The sequence below is a fragment of the Arachis ipaensis genome, chromosome B03, assembly GCF_000816755.2.
Source record: "Arachis ipaensis cultivar K30076 chromosome B03, Araip1.1, whole genome shotgun sequence".
Lineage (NCBI taxonomy): Eukaryota > Viridiplantae > Streptophyta > Magnoliopsida > Fabales > Fabaceae > Arachis > Arachis ipaensis.
Window position 1 is genome coordinate 34,633,892 of NC_029787.2, and position 17,103 is coordinate 34,650,994.

General features: G+C 28.1%; 1 long non-coding RNA gene across 1 annotated transcript; it reads left to right on the top strand.

Annotated features, from left to right (window-relative positions):
* Positions 6,450-13,993, top strand: LOC107634371. Its single transcript, XR_001618867.2, has 2 exons — positions 6,450-6,512; positions 13,786-13,993. It is a non-coding gene; the product is annotated as an uncharacterized LOC107634371 (long non-coding RNA).

The following is a 17,103-nucleotide window of genomic DNA, read 5'->3' on the forward strand; positions in this document are numbered from 1 at the left end:
TATTCGCGTTCTGAACTAATTGGAAGAGAAATAATATATTAGTTGTTCTGAATTTTCAGATAATAATAATAAAGTGTCCTCGCAACCTGAACTTATATTAAAAATGTGTATTATTAATTTATGTCCAATTATGAATCATGTGGCTACCTTATATATTTTGATTAGATCTCCTTAGCATACGATGCTTGGAAATATTTTGATTCCCACGGGATTCATGTTTTGCTTAGGTGGAAGATCTTCTTGCTATATTAAACTTAAAAAGTCTATGATAGTGTCTATATAAATAATAAAATAATTAGTTCTATATGTATTGGCACAAGTGGAATAATGGGTCGACCTTGGAAATTGCAAAGGGAAAATATGGTCCTGATAAATCCACATGTGGAGATGAATTAGAAAATTTATGGGAATGGAAATTGGAAATCCTTGGTTTTTTTAATTAAGATTATTAATGTTAAATCAATAAAAAATATTTAAAAATATAGAAGTATACTTAAATTTTATATTTTCGATAAGACTGAATTACAATTCTTTTTATGAAAAAAGAATTACCGAAACGAATTTGATGTGTTGAAAACCAAAATTTCGAAGTTATATTAAAAATAATTAATATTTGTTTTAATCAATTTGAATTAGTTGAATTGTCATTTTATTTATCTATTTAAGCAAGTATTTGGAGTTCAAATATCGTCTTGTAAGTATAACAATCCATTAGTTAGCAACAGACCCTTAATAAATAGAGCATTAATATGTGGTAGATTAGTTATCGATTTGCCGAGTTAAGAAATTCATAGAAAAAAATTATATGTCTTTAAAATATATTAATTTTTCATTAATAGCAATACTTATGGACTTTTGTCTTTGTTAAAATTTACTTGGAACAATTTTATTTATTATTATCATATTCATTCTTGAAGTCAAAACAATATGATCAACATTGTTACTTGTTAAAGCTTCACATTTTATGAAATAATTTTTAAATTTTCAAATTTATAAACTTATGTCATTACAAAAGTTATTAGATCGATTAATATTTCTTTATAACATGGTGTACCGAAACACCATCTTTAAGTATTAGTTAGTGTGAAGAGAAACCAATAACAACTTTGTTATTCAATATATAATTTATTCCATTGAAAAATAAATTAATATTTCCTAAACTTGTAAATACATTTTCTTCTAATTTCTTACACCATTTTATTTGACAATATTTACCATTAAAAAATAACAAATGTCCTTACTATCCTACAATATATATGATGTACAAAGTAATTTCTTATCTTAAAATTAATTCAAGTTAGTGAGATAAAATTTAAAATATTTTTTTATTTTTTTACTCTTTTTTGTTATATTAAAAAATAATATTTAAAACTAAAAAAGAGATAATTAATTTTTTTAATTTGAATTAAAAAATATCTTGTAAATATATCCAACTTTTATATATACTAAGTGTTATAATATTAAATAGTATAGTATTTATTATAACAATGACTCAAACTATTAATCCACAATATATTTGGATCTAGTAAAACTTCAACGCAAGTAAGATCAACTAAAATCCATTGTTAGGTCCCAAATCTAATTTAGATATTCATTATCTTAAAGGCCCAATGCAGATGAAGTTCATGCGTCCCTTTTTAGATCGGCTCAGATTGGATCTCCGTTGCTAGTTAGATATGGTAATGAGTATTCAGAGGAGTGTGAGAAGCCCCCTTTCCATCCTTCACTTCTATTTTAAAAAAAAATGCTCTCGATCCTTCTCCGTTATTACAAGTTCCTGTTTAATTACCCCTTAGGGAACGCAGATCTCCTCGGATATCTACGAATATTCTTTGAAAATTTTTGAAAAAAATTAATACAAAAAGACATAATATAATAATCATAAAATAATCAATTCAATATAATTCAACACAATTTATAACATATTCGTTATGAAAAATAACATTTCAAAAGGAGAAAATATAAAAATATATTCCAACATAATAACATAACATAACATTTTTTGGATGATATTGAGCGACGTAGTGATGGACTTGAGAGGTAGAGAAAGTGAGTTAGAGAGAGAGGATCGAGGCTGAGAATGAGTCTAGAAGAAAAAGGAAGAATTTGAATTGGAGGCAGAAATTAGGGTTACTAAATTCAAGGAATGGATTTATGTATATATAAATTAGGATAAATTAATAATTTTATATTTGCGTATATTTAATAAGTTNNNNAAACGGAAAATTCCGCCTTGTCCCGCCAAAAGCCCCCATCTGGTGGGCTGGGCCGCCCCACCCCGTCTAGTAAGGCGATCCTAAATTTCTCCCTTGCCCCGCCTAATAGTAGGCTGGCGGGTTGGTGGGCTCTCTTTTTTTTTATATAAACCATTAAATATTAAATAATATATAATTTCACAACAATTTTAATAAATTTATAATTTCTAAAACATGAAAAAATTATAATTTTTAAATTCACACACATTAAAGTCTTTATAATTATAAATATATAATAAACCAATGCATAAATAAGTCACATTTTTCATATATATAATAATAACTAATATCACATATTAGGTTAATTTACGTTGATAAACCAAAGCCACCCCAAAATTACTTGAATCTCCCAAACCTAAAAATATTACCTAATTATCTTCATTTACATTTCTATATAAATCAAAATTAATGAATTCGAATTAGGGTAATAAGTAGTAAATCGAATCCTAATTACTTGACATTGTGATTCGAAAGTAAATTAAATTTAAAGAATTCGAATTATGTCATCCCCTACTAAATCGAATCTATAAATTTCTATTTATATGGTCCATCCTAAATCGAAGTAATAAGGTTCGATTTATACTCATTTAGTAGCAATCCAACTCATTGTAAATCAAGTCTCCTTCATTCGATTTAGTAGCATAGATAGCATTCAAGTAATTCGAATCTTATAGATTCGCTTTACTATGAAAACACATAATTCGAACTCCATAAATTTGATTTACATAGATGTGTAAATTGAGACATGCACGTAGCCTTTTTTTTTACTTTGGGAGATATACGTAAAATTGGTTTGTAAATGATTTATAAAGGTAATTTACCCCACATATTATAACTTGTGAAATCATAATATTTTGAGAAGTGATGTATAGACAACTTAAATGTTGATAAGTTTGAAAAATTTTAGAAAAAAAATAAAAATATCAAAAAATTACATTTAGATCCATAAGGATTTAAAAAAAAAAAATTGTCCATAGTTTATGATTAATAACTTTAAAATTATACATATGTTATTTATTTTATATATTTTTTATTTTATAGAGACTTATAATTTTGTTATCGGTGATGTTAGTGGTTATAGAGAGATTTTTATCTTTAAATAAATTATAGAGAAATTCAAAACAAAATTAGTTGCTATTTTTCTGACAATTCATTTAGTTTTTAGTTTAAATTAAAATTAAATTATATATTCAATTTATATTTATTTATTTGTCCTAATTGAAAGAAACTATTGAATTTTATATAATTGAAAGTTAACTATGAAATTGAAACTAAGATAAAGTGAAATACAATAAATATATGAAGAGAGAAAGTAAAATAAATAATTAAAAATAAGGTAATAAAATAATTAAAAAAAGTAAAAAAAAAAAAAGACAGAGAAACAATGCATATAGTTGATAAAAATACACTGTAAAAAAAATTAGTGTAATCAATGAATATAAAAGATGAAAGACAAAAATTAAGATATATTTTTGTTAAAAAATTTTAAAAAAATACATTTTGAAGAAGAAGCTATTAATAACCAAGTTTTATGAAAATATTATAAAAAATTTAAAATATTAATAAATAAAATAATAACTCCTTTAAGAATTATTAATCAAAATACATAAAAGCACATTTTGATCATATAATAATAAAAAAAAATCAAATCCAAAAAAATTATAGAACATCTATCATACACTACGAGTGTTAGTATTCAGGAAGCTTTAATCATTTATTCTTTTATTAGCTAATTTTTTATCTACTCTGCACTTCATCTACAAATATGTTAAAAGACTAAACCAATGCTTCAACCTTTTGAAATCTCATATATTCTTGCCAAGCACAATATTATTATGCCTTTTTTCTTTATAGAAACCATTCCATTGGTAAAAAATGAAGTTCTCTTATAATATGTATGACTTTTTATAATAATAAAATAAAAATGAAAAGTACAAAATAATATTGTGTATATTTAAGTTAATTTTAATCTTTTTTAATAACTAGATTTATCATAACGTAACTGATAAACAATGACAATTAATACGGATTGGATATGTTTTGAGTATGCTATACATTTTATAACTTTCTACGAAACAATATTAGTTTTAATTTATATATTTATTATTGGATATTAAAAATAAAAAGTATTTGTATTGTTAGCATTTTTTAAACCTTCCTCAACTCTGACCGTGATTAGGCCTAAAAGGTCACCTACCTCATTGAAAATAAATGTAATCCAATCAATTTCATCTGATAGTGCTATATATTCGCATAATCATAGAAAAATTAACTTTAGCGAGATAACAATATGGTATTTAGTTACCACATGATGAGTATTTTTAAATATAGAATTATCAATCAATTATGTATGGCTTCTGATGAAAATAATATATTCAACATACATAGATATTGTTTGTTAGGTAAAAGATAAGAAATTGACAAAGAAAATTAATTACAACGGTATATTCATTTTGAAAAATATTTTTCTATGTAATACTATAAAAAAATATCATGGTCACCCTGAATTACTACAGGTTCATCTTCCATCGACAACGGTAGAATGGCTAAATTGAGACATTTTCAGACTATAATATTTGTCAAACAAACAATTAATGAAACACTTGTAACATCCCACATTTTTGAAAATCTAAATATAAATAAATTGTTATTTTATCTTATTAAGTTTAAACTTTATAATTTTAAAAATTATTTTATTAGAAATAATTAAATAGATTCGGAAATAAATTTATTTTGAACCAAATTAATATTCTTAGGTAATTTTATTATAATGGAATATTTTGTGTAATTTTAGTAATTGAAAAATGAGAAAGAATTGTACAATCTAATTTAAGTAACTTTTATTATGAAAAAGTTATAACTTATTTTATTAACTTGAGCTCTTATTTTATAAATTAATCAATTAAGAGTAATTAAATTAGTTTTATTAATAATTGGAGTTAAGTTAATTAATATTATTGTGTAATTTTTATAATTGGTTATTTTATATAATTTGAAATTAAAATTTTGATAATAGAAAAATAATGAAAAGTCATATCATATAATCTGAATAATTGATACCTCCGAGTTTAAACTATATTTTACAAGTTGTGATTAGTAAGTTTATTTTATAATTTAAATTAAAAATAATTATTTGAGTCATTGGTATGTTGGTAAATAAAATTATAGATGTTTCTAAAGTAATTTTATAGCAATATATTTAAATCCAAATTTTCTCTTTTATTTCAAATATTATGTAAAATTCGTATGTTAATCGTATATATTTTATTGTAATTTTAGCCTATGTTTCTTATTTTTACGTATTGTTATTGTGTAACACGTATACTCCACACCCAATTAGTTATACCCACATATACGGTACACTAACCCCTCCCTTATTCCTCCACGCTTCTTTTCTCCCACCATTCATTCACGGGTGAATACACTCCACACAAATAAACTTATCAACACAGAGAAGAAAGAAATCAGAGAAGACAAGGGAAGAGAGATCGAGAGCGAACGAGATGCAGATAGAAGAGGGGAAGGGGAAAGCAGTGTCGGTGGGTACCACAGGCAGCGTTGCTGCTGTTGCTTTCATATTGGAGAGTCAGGGAAAAGTGGAGGGCAAGAGGGAGAAGGATGGAGCGCTGTTGGAGTCATATCACCGCCGTTCCTCACTGTCACCGCCATCAGGGAGAGGCACTTCCATCGAACCCTAGCCATCACTATCGCCTCTGCACGCAAAAAAGGGGCTGGTGCCACTGTTGCCGTCGATTTGGAGTTGCTATAGACACAATTGTTTCTACTTTTAGTACTCATTCTTCTGACTGTTGGAGTTGCTGTGGAATGGAGCCACTGGTGGGGTGTTGCTATTGCCGGAACCACCGGGAATGATTACTGGGAATCACTACTGCCCTGTTTCCGTTTTAATTAGGTTCAACATCCATTGGCCTGGGATAGCCTTTTCCCCTTATTTCTGCTCCAATTGCACGCCCTATTTTGCCAATTTTAAACTGCTTGTTCTTGTTTTAATTCAAATTTGGCATGTGCTCCATTTTAAATTACCAGAGCCGTTTCTTCCTTTCGATTCCATTGAATTCGAAATCTTCATTTCGTTGTAACCATGGTCATTGTTGTAGGAGCTAACACTACTGCTGTCCCAGTTGTGCTGAGATGTAGTGCCGCTGCTTTTTTGGCTGAAACGGTGTGACTAGTAGGGATCTAGCCAGCTATTTCGCTGCAATTCTGTCTCCGGTTTCTTGTAATTGCGACATCGAGGTAGGGGGTTTAAATTAAACGATTTTGATTTAAGAATACCCACAAGGTTTATTGAGTAAATTACAAATAGGTTTAATTATTGTGAGTGATTAATTGATGATATAGATGCTGAATTGTACCTATGAAGTGTGACTGGAATTATTGATTAGTGATATTGATTGATTATGTGAATTGTGAATTGTTTGATGGAATGTTGAATCCTGATGGATTATGTTGGATTTGTTGCTGTTGAGCTTGTTATAAGACTATTGTATTGGTGATGAATTTAGTTGATGATTGATTGGAATTGGATTTAGAGAATGTTTAAAGGATTGAATTTTAGATGCTGAACTTGCTGAAAATTTTGAGTTTTAAAATTAAATGTCAACTTTGAAAGTGAACCAGCAACTTAATAGAGATTGAAAAATTATGGGATTAAAAGCTAATCAAACTACAATAAGTATAGTTAATAATATTTAATTTTAAAGGTTTCGTATCAACTAGAGAATTAGTTATGATTTTTCAAAGTTGAATTCTAAAATCTGATTTTCTGCATAATTATGAACGAAGTCAGAAACTTTGAAAAGCTATAACTAATTATGTAATGATCAAAATTGCATGAGACCAAGTCTGGGCTAAACATGGGAATATAAGGAACTAAACTGGAAAATTTGGGACCTTTTTATTAAATATACAATTTAGGAAAAATTTTTGAAGTTAGGTCGATAAATCTGTTCTGCAGCAGAAAAGTACAAACAGGGCAGCAACTTGTTTGTCTTGCTGCAACTTCTACGAGCTGAGTTTTGGAGCGAAATCAATTTTATTATAAAATTTGATTAACTTGCTTTATTTATCTAAAACTTCAGAATTTTAGGAGTTAAGGATTGGGAGTCGTGAATTTTTGAATGTTGGTGGTCAAAGCTAAAAAGAAACAGATTTCAGCAAGCTATGCATCAACTTTCAATGCTTGTAACTCTTAAAATTGAATAGCAATTAGGTTACAACCAAGACACACTTGTTTCTGGATGAGCTAGGAGTTCCCAAACCAAAATTTAATTTATTTGGAGTTTTGTAATAAAAGTTATTCAAATTAAAAAGTACTAAGCTTGTTGGTTTCTAAAACAGATTCTGACTTATTTTTACTTAACTTCTAGGTTATGTAACTTCTTCATTAAAAATGGTTCTGAGTTTAAAACAACAGCAGCAGCAGCAACAGCATGTGATATTTAAAATTCATTATAAAATTTAAGTTAAATCCAATGACTTAAAAAATTAATATAGTTCAACTTCACTCATTTAGGTTTGTTTTTCAATTGGTTCTGAGTTAATACCATTTTTAATGAAGAAGTTACATAACATGGAAGTTAAGTAAAAATAAGTCAGAATCTGTTTTAGAAACCAACAAGCTTAGTACTTTTCAATTTGAATAACTTTTATTACAAAACTCCAAATAAATTAAATTTTGGTTTGGAAACTCCTAGCTCATCCAGAAACAAGTGTATCTTCGTTGCAACTCAATTGCTATTCAATTTTAAGAGTTACAAGCATTGGAAGTTGATGCATAGCTTGCTGAAATCTGTTTCTTTTTAGCTTTGACCACCAATATTAAAAAATTCACGACTCCCAATCCTTAACTCCTAAAATTCTGAATTTTTAGAGAAATAAAGCAAGTTAATTAAATTTTATAATAAAATTAGTTTGGCTCCAAAACTCAGTTCGTAGAAGTCGCAGAAAGACAAACAAGTTGCTGCCCTGTTTGTACTTTTCTGCTGCAGAACAGATTTATCGACCTAACTTCAAAAATTTTCCATAAATTGTATATTTAATAAAAAGGTTCCAATTTTTTTAGTTTAGTTCTTTATATTCCCAAGTTTAGCCCAGACTTGGTCTCATGCAATTCCGATCATTACATAATTAGTTATAGATTTTTAAAGTTTCTGATTTCGTTTATAATTATGCAGAAAATCAGATTTTAGAATTCAATTTTGAAAAATCATAACTAATTCTCTAGTTGATACGAAACCTTCAAAATTGAATATTATTAACTATACTTGTTGTAGTTCTATTAGCTTTTAATCCCATAATTTTCTAATCTCTATTAAGTTGCTGGTTCACTTTCAAAGTTGCCATTTAATTTCAAAACTCAAATTTTTCAGCAAGCAATTCAGCATCTCAAATTCAATCCTTTAAACATTTTCTAAATCCAATTCCAATCAATTATCAACTAAATCCATCACCAATACAATAGTCATATAACCAGCTCAACAGCAACAAATCCAACATAATCCATCAGGATTCAACATTCCATCAAACAATTCACAATCCACGTAATCAATCAATATCACTAATCAATAATTCCAGTCACACTTCATAGGTACAATTCAGCATCCATATCATCAATTAATCACTCACAATAATTAAACTTATTTGTAATTTACTCAATAAACCTTGTGGGCATTTTTAAATCAAAATCATTTAATTTAAACCCCCTACTTTGATGTCACAATTACAAGAAACCGGAGACAGAATTGCGGCGAAATAGCTGGCTAGATCCCTACTAGTCACACCGTTTCAGCCAAGAAAGCAGTGGCACTACATCTCAGCACAACCGGGACAGCAGTAGCATTAGCTCCCACAACAATGACCATGGTTACAGCGAAATGAAGATTTCGAATTCAATGGAATCGAACGGCAGGAACGGCTCTGTTAATTTAAAATGGAGCACAGGCCAAATTTGAATTAAAAACAAGAACAAGCAGTTTAATAAGAAATTGGCAGAATAGAGCGTGCAATTGGAGCAGAAATAAGGAGAAAAAGCTAACCCATGCCAATGGATGTTGAACCTAATTAAAACAGAAATAGGGCAGTAGTGATTTTCAGTAATCATTCCCGGTGGTTCCGGCAGCAGCAACACCCCACCAGTGGCTCCATTCCACAGCAGTCAGAAGAATGAGTACTAGAAGTAGAAACAACTGTGTCTATAGCAACTCCAAATCGACGACAACAGTGGCACCAGCCCCTTCTTTGCGTACAGAGGTGATAGTGAGGAACGGCGGTGATATGACTCCAACAACGCTCCATCCTTCTCCCTCTTGCCCTCCACTTCTTCCTGACTCTCCTATATGAAAGCAACAGCAGCGACGCTGCCTGTGGTACCCACCGGCACTGCTTCCCCCTTCCCCTCTTCCCTCTGCATCTCGTTCTCTCTCGATCTCTCTTCCCTTGTCTTCTCTTATTTCTTTATTCTCTGTGTTGATAAGTTTATTTGTGTGGAGTGTATTCATCCATGAATGAATGGTGGGGAGAAAAGAAGCGTGGAGGAATAAGGGAGGGGTTAGTGTATCGTATACGTGGGTATGACTGATTGGGTGTGGAGTATACGTGTTACACAATAACGATACGTAAAAATAAGAAACATAGTTTAAAATTACAATAAAACATATACGATTAACATACAAATTTTACATAATATTTGAAATAAAAGAGAAAATTTGGATTTAAATATATTGCTATAAAATTACTTTAGAAACATCTATAATTTTATTTACCAAGGTATCAATGAGTCAAATAATTATTTTTAATTTAAATTATAAAATAAACTTACTAATCACAACTTATAAAATATAGTTTAAACTCGGAGGTATCAATTATTCAGATTATATGATATGACTTTTCATTATTTTTCTATTACCAAAATTTTAATTTTAAATTATGTGAAATAACTAATTATAAAAATTACACAATAATATTAATTAACTTAACTTCAATTATTAATAAAACTAATTTAATTACTCTTAATTGATTAATCTATAAAATAAGAGCTCAAGTTAATAAAATAAGTTATAACTTTTTCATAATAAAAGTTACTTAAATTAGATTGTACAATTCTTTCTCATTTTTTAATTACTAAAATTACACAAAATATTCCATTATAATAAAATTACCTAAGAATATTAATTGATTCAAAATAAATTTATCTCCGAATCTATTTAATTATTTCTAATAAAATAATTTCTAAAATTATAAAGTTTAAACTTAATAAGATAAAATCATAATTTATTTATATTTAGATTTTCAAAAATGCGGGATGTTACATTCTATCTAACTTACAAAAATTTTCGCCCTCAAAAATTGATATAAAATGAAGAAAAGATTTATATTCACATCCCCTTTTGAATATTTTAAAGGTTCCAAGAAAATCATATCACATAAACATAGAAGAAAATATACTAGGTAATGCAAGAGTTGATAAAATAACTTAACACAAGAAAAATTTTAAAATCCAAAATCAAATAGGCACAATATTCTTTCACAACTTTTAACAAAGCATGATCACTTCCTCTCGTCGTCTCAAAACTCCATAACTCCTTATAACTTCGTAGACTGACCAGATTCACTTTCTGTACGCACAAATCGTGTCTCTAAGAACTAGCGCATATAAGGAATACGAAACATGAGAAGAGAAAAAAAAATGGCACGAAAAGTTTATGCGAGAAATTAAAAAAATACTCAAGTTTGCAATTGCACAAGATGGTATTCTGCAAGGTTTTGAAGGAATACGTGAGATCGTCAACAAACAAGGATATATATAAGCAATGAAATGGAGCATAAAGGGAGTTAATTCAAAGCTTAGGAAAAAATTTTGAATCGAACAGTTTCAATATGAACATCATTAGGGAAAATAGTACAATAATTTTGAACAACTTCAATTTAAAATAGATGGAATTAGTTTATCTTTTTCAAAAGAATATATATAAATCTAACATTTTCCAAAAGAACTAAACTAAGTATAAATAATACGTTATACCGATTTAATTTCAAATCAAAACAAATCATGAGTGGTTTGTAAATTAAAGCTTCTTTGGTGTTAAGGGCAAAATATTTTCTTTAAAAATCTTGGAGGATACAGGTACATAATTAGGTATGGATAATCATAAAATTAGAATAAAGTTGGAAGAAAATTAGGTTCTATTCAAAGAATAAATTCTGAAATAAAATTTTCTATAAATCAATAAAAGATAAGTGGTATATCACAAATAAACAAAATTAAACTATATAAAAAAATTTCAGAGTTTATGTAAAAAAGTCTAGGCTGAATTAAAAACACTCCCGTCAAAATTTAAGTAAGGGTTGTGGATACAGCCAAGTAAGAAAAGATTTGAATTCAAATTTTTCTCAAAGAAAATCTTAAACAAGTACTCAAGAAGGAAATTACAAGAAATGGTATGTTGCACCGAAATAAATCAGAGTTCAGAACAAGGAAGATAGAGTTTGAAAGGTAAGGATAAATGTTTCAAAAGATTCAAACAACCACCAGATACAAAGCCAAGCAAGGATATGCACGAATGATAATACAAGGTTGGCAAGAAAGAGATCAATAACTAGAAATTCTAATACAATTGATAAAGAAAGAAATAACAACAAGCACGAATAAAGATTATACGTCGAAACGGAACTAATCTCTAGAATTTAGTCTCTAACATCCCCAAAACCTCGTAATTCGCGTTAACCTATCACTTCTATTTCGTCTATGATAACCCACTAGTGTTCCATATACATAAATCATTAGTATTAAGTTGGCCAAACTTGATACCATGAGGTATGCAATGGTAAACTAATAGCGTTAATCACTAGACAGTCATGCATATAAAACATAAACTCTTGTCATCAGAACAAGTTAGAAAGCATGACAGACACTCAGAGTATGCAATGAAGCATAGTCAGTCCACTCCCAAGGCTCTATAGGAAGGACTATTCTGATACCATATGAAACCAGAAAATTATGAACTTTAGTTTGTTAGAAAGCTTATTTCAAGATGAACGCCTGGACATAAAGTTTGCGCAATTCTGAGTTTATTTGCTATATTAAAAACAGAAAAGATAGAGTGTTGAGAATGTCTGAGTGAGAGTTATGAGTTCATAAAATTAAAGATGAACCTTAGCGTTATATGGCTGATTCAATGTTGGAATTTGTTTGATTCTGAACTGATTTGATATTGGAAAGGTTGAAAAGAGTTTGGTAAATTGGTTGGTTAGGACCCGTAAGGGTGGCTAAGTCCTATTTTTAAAGGAGATTATGTCCAAATTTTTATAAAAGTATAAGGACTTAATCAAAATCAATATTTAAAGCTTATTTAATGATAAAAACTTCAATGATTCTTTTAAAAAGAGATTATTTGGTATACGAGATTGTTGGCAAGGGCGTGGGTCTTGTCCCGCTTGCGTATTTGTAATTATGAAAGAAAAAAGAAAGATGTAAAGTTTGCATAGTATGATTGAACAGAGAAAGAAAGTGGTACTATATAAGAATGTGAAAGTGATGACGAATAATGAGAATGATAATAAATGATGGTAATGAGAATGATTATGTGATGATCTACTGCGTGAAGGCAGTCAGATAGATCGTGGTACGACCACAGAACGTTTTCCAGTGCTACACAGCTATTGAGAGCTATACCTGCAACTGATAACCTGGGATCACTTGCAGAGGATATTATTTCATACACGGCTGGAATGCCGTCACCTGTAAGGCAAAGTCTGCTTACAGAGGATATGACGCATACGTCAGTTAGTGAGAACTATACCTATGCTGACTGGAAAACCATACCCGTTTCAGCTACTTCGGGTTACGTCGGGAGCGGGTAGAAACCGACAAATGAGCTCATGGCCTGCACTAGGACTAGACATCCATCATATGCATCTATGTGACATTGTTTGGGTGTGTATATTGTAATTGGTTTGCCTAAGTGAATAATTCTGTTTAACTGATAATTGCTATACTTGATGTAATTGCTCTTGATTGTGTTTGAACCTCATTACCTGTGTTTGTAACTGATTGTTTGGATTGTAGTGATTGGATGTTGATTAAGTTGTTTGGGCCTGAGGCCGTGACTGGTACGTTTGAGGTCTAGTTCTATATAAAGTATCTGACTGGTTCAGCATAGACTTAATGAACCTATGCTTGGAGCAGGATGATCATTTATACCGCGTAGGTAATTTATGTTATGGTCTAGTAAAGTATGAAAAATCAAACTAGTTCAGCATAGACTTAATAAACCTATGCTTGGAATAGGTTGGTCATTCATACAGTCTAGGAAACTTTGAGTTTTATAAAGAAAATATGGGTCTAGAATTCTGAATAATTAACTAATGCTTTTAAAGAAGGTTAATTTTCTGTCAGATGTCTCTGAATGAAATTAACTATTTGCGCTTTATTCTTTACTTTCACGGCATTCTCAACCTCTACTGAGAACATGTGATTTGGTTTTCACCCCCAAATTTTTCACCCTTTCAGTGACACATGTTTGAAGATGCAACATGAAGCTGCAAGCGATTAGTAGGCTTTCTTTATGGTTTTAATTGCTTTTATAGAGTCCCCTCGCTCTTGTCCTTTGAAGTTTTATTTTAACAGAGGGGTAGGTATTGTATTTGGGTTTATATGACTTCTTATGTATAAGAATTACTATTAATAATACTTATGTGATTGTTATTGTTATTTGCAATGTTTATCCTTGATACATGTCTTTAATGAATAAAAACACAATTTTCTGGCATTTTCTTAAAACTGAAACGCGAAATTGATACAAAGGCTCAGTAATTAAGTAGTTAATATTAGAAAAGGTCACGTAACGTTCTTTCTAGTAGAAATACTCTGACTTAAGCAAGGTATTTTGCTGGAAGGGATGTTATAACACTCATCCATACCTTCTCATATTGAGTATATTTATACATAAAAAAAGAGTTGAAATAGCAAAAGCGATAAAAATGATGATTTTTATAATTTTGTGTCGCTATCTATATATAGAAGTGTAGAGGACCATGATTATCTAACAAAATTAATTTTATTTATTGCATTCAATTTGAATAAATAACAAATTATCTTATTTTAGTTTAGTCTTTAATTCACATGATTTAAATTTTGTTCAATATATATGATTTGATTTGATTTAATTATTAGTGAAAAATATCTCGAGAATCTATTTTATTCATAGATTTATTATTTTAGTGATTAATAATTAATATAATTAATTAATTAATACAGATAATTAGTATAATTAATTTAGTTTAATAAATAAAAAAATAAATTAAAAATACTAACAAAACATTAAAAGAAATAAATTAAAAAATACTATCAAATCAAATTGATATGTAAATTATGTGATATTTAAATATTTAATCAAATCAATTAGTTGATATAGTTAATTTATCATAATAAATTGTATTTAATGAGTTAAAAGAAACAAATCGCTAAATACTCTCATAAGCATGCCACGTCAACTCCATCATTAAGTACAAATTAAAAACCTAATTTTTATATAATATAGTAGATAATAAATAGAATATATGAGAATATGATATGTGACATTTTAATTATAAAATTGGTATTATATAATAGATTTTTTCATAATCCTTATTGCTTGTTCGTTGCTAATTTTTACATAATCTATTCTATTATTTCCGCCTATGAAACTATCAACTACCTAATATTATGATTTAATTAATAAAAATGATGACATTAATATTTTTTCATAAGTCTTGTTATTATTTATAATTAGGAAATAACCATAAATAAATTTATTTTCTTAATGAATGTTAATTTTATTGTCAAATTTTATATTACCTTTAAAATTTTAACGTAATTGATTGAGTCTAATTTCTATATTTTGAAATGAATTTACTTAAAAAAATTAATATGTAAATTATATTATTATTATTACAAAGTTATTTTTTTAACATAATTAATGATACTTATTTAAACTATTAAATTTAGCTTCTAATGATATTAAAGTTAATCTATTTTATTATCTTATATCTTCAAAAAATTTACATGCTACTAAGATGCTTCTCTGCTCTTTCATGGATGATGCATTTTTTAGAACAGCTTTTCATTTATCTTAAAATGCCTCTGTGAATGATATTTTCATATAAACTAAATAGATTCATGCAAATTTTCAACAAAGGATAACAGATTCTATAGACTGTTCATATTTTCCAAATATAAGAACTTGGTTTTACCTGCTCCGATCCCTTTACATATTAGTTCGAGTACAATAAGATGTTCTCTTATATATTTTTTTTGTGACAATGGAAATTTAATGATTTCCAAAAAATAAATGGTGGAAAATTTCACGATCTTTAACTACTAATATATGTTTACTTTTATTCTTGCCAATGCATAAATTCAAGAATTTGACCATTATCATGCATCTCTTCAAGAAGGCTATGCAAAACTTATTATTTGCACATTGAAAAGCTTTTGTAGCGTTTTTACCAGAAAAGTAAGTTTGGTATTCATATAAATTAAATCATATGAAATTTGTTTGTTTTATTGAACAATAAATCTTTAAAAAATATAGGCTTATCTTAATATTCTTACGAACAATATTCATACAATTGTTGACTCGCACTATCACTCTTTTTTAAGCGATAACATTAGAAAAAATATAATTTGTTGTCATTTTAAAAAATAAATTCATAACAGGCTGACATAAAAATATAACATTTGAAAAAAAAAATCATTACAATGGATATATTCATTTTAACAAATATTCTTCTATCTAATACTATAAAAAAATATATTGGCCACTTTGAATTGCTACAGGTCAACTTTCATCTACAATAGTAAAATGTCTAAATTGAGATATATTCATCAAGCAAACAATCAATAAAACTCTCATTTGTACTTTCTCATTTTGGGTACATATATACATAAAAGAAATTATACATAAAAAAGAAGAAGAAGAAAAGAAGAGTTGAAATAGTAAGAGCGATAAAAATCACAATTTTTTTATAATTTTGTGTGGCCATCTATATATAGTAGACCAGCCAACTATAATTATCTAACAAAATTAATTTGTATTTATTGCATTCAACTTGAATAAGTAAAAAAATTATCTTATTTTAATTTAGTCCTTAATTCACATGATTTGAATTTAGTTCAATATATATGATTTGATTTGATTATTAGTTGAAAATATCTCCATTGCCTATTTTATTCATAGATTTATTATTTTAATGACTAATAAATTAACCAAATTAATTAATTAGTACACACAATAAATTTGGTTTAATAAATTAAAAAAATAAATTAAAAAATATTAACAGAATATTAAAATAAATAAATTAAAAAATACTACCAAATCAAATTGATATAAATTATAATAAATTATATGATATTTAAATATCTAATCAAATCAATTAGTTGATATAGTTAGTTTATCGTAATAACTTGTATTTCTCGAGGCCTGCTACACATACAAGCCTTTTTGGCTTACAAGTTATACAAGTTGCTCCAAGTTTAAGAAAAAAACACGCGCTCCTTCAACAACACATTTACTCTTCGTCTTCTTCCTCAATCAAAACGCAAACCATCAAGATAAAATACGCGCTCTTTCCACCCACGTTCACTCTTCCTCTTCTTCCTCAATCAAAATGCAAACCATCAACATTCAAAACAAACTACTACGATTCTGCAGAAACGTTCAAACTCTTTGCGAAGAGTAGAAGAAATCAAGAAGAAAAGATACAAATCTCCATAAAAAATCACCAGAAAAAAGGAAGAAACATTATTCAAGGTACTGTTTTACTGTTCTTCTAGGTTTTTCTTCTAGAT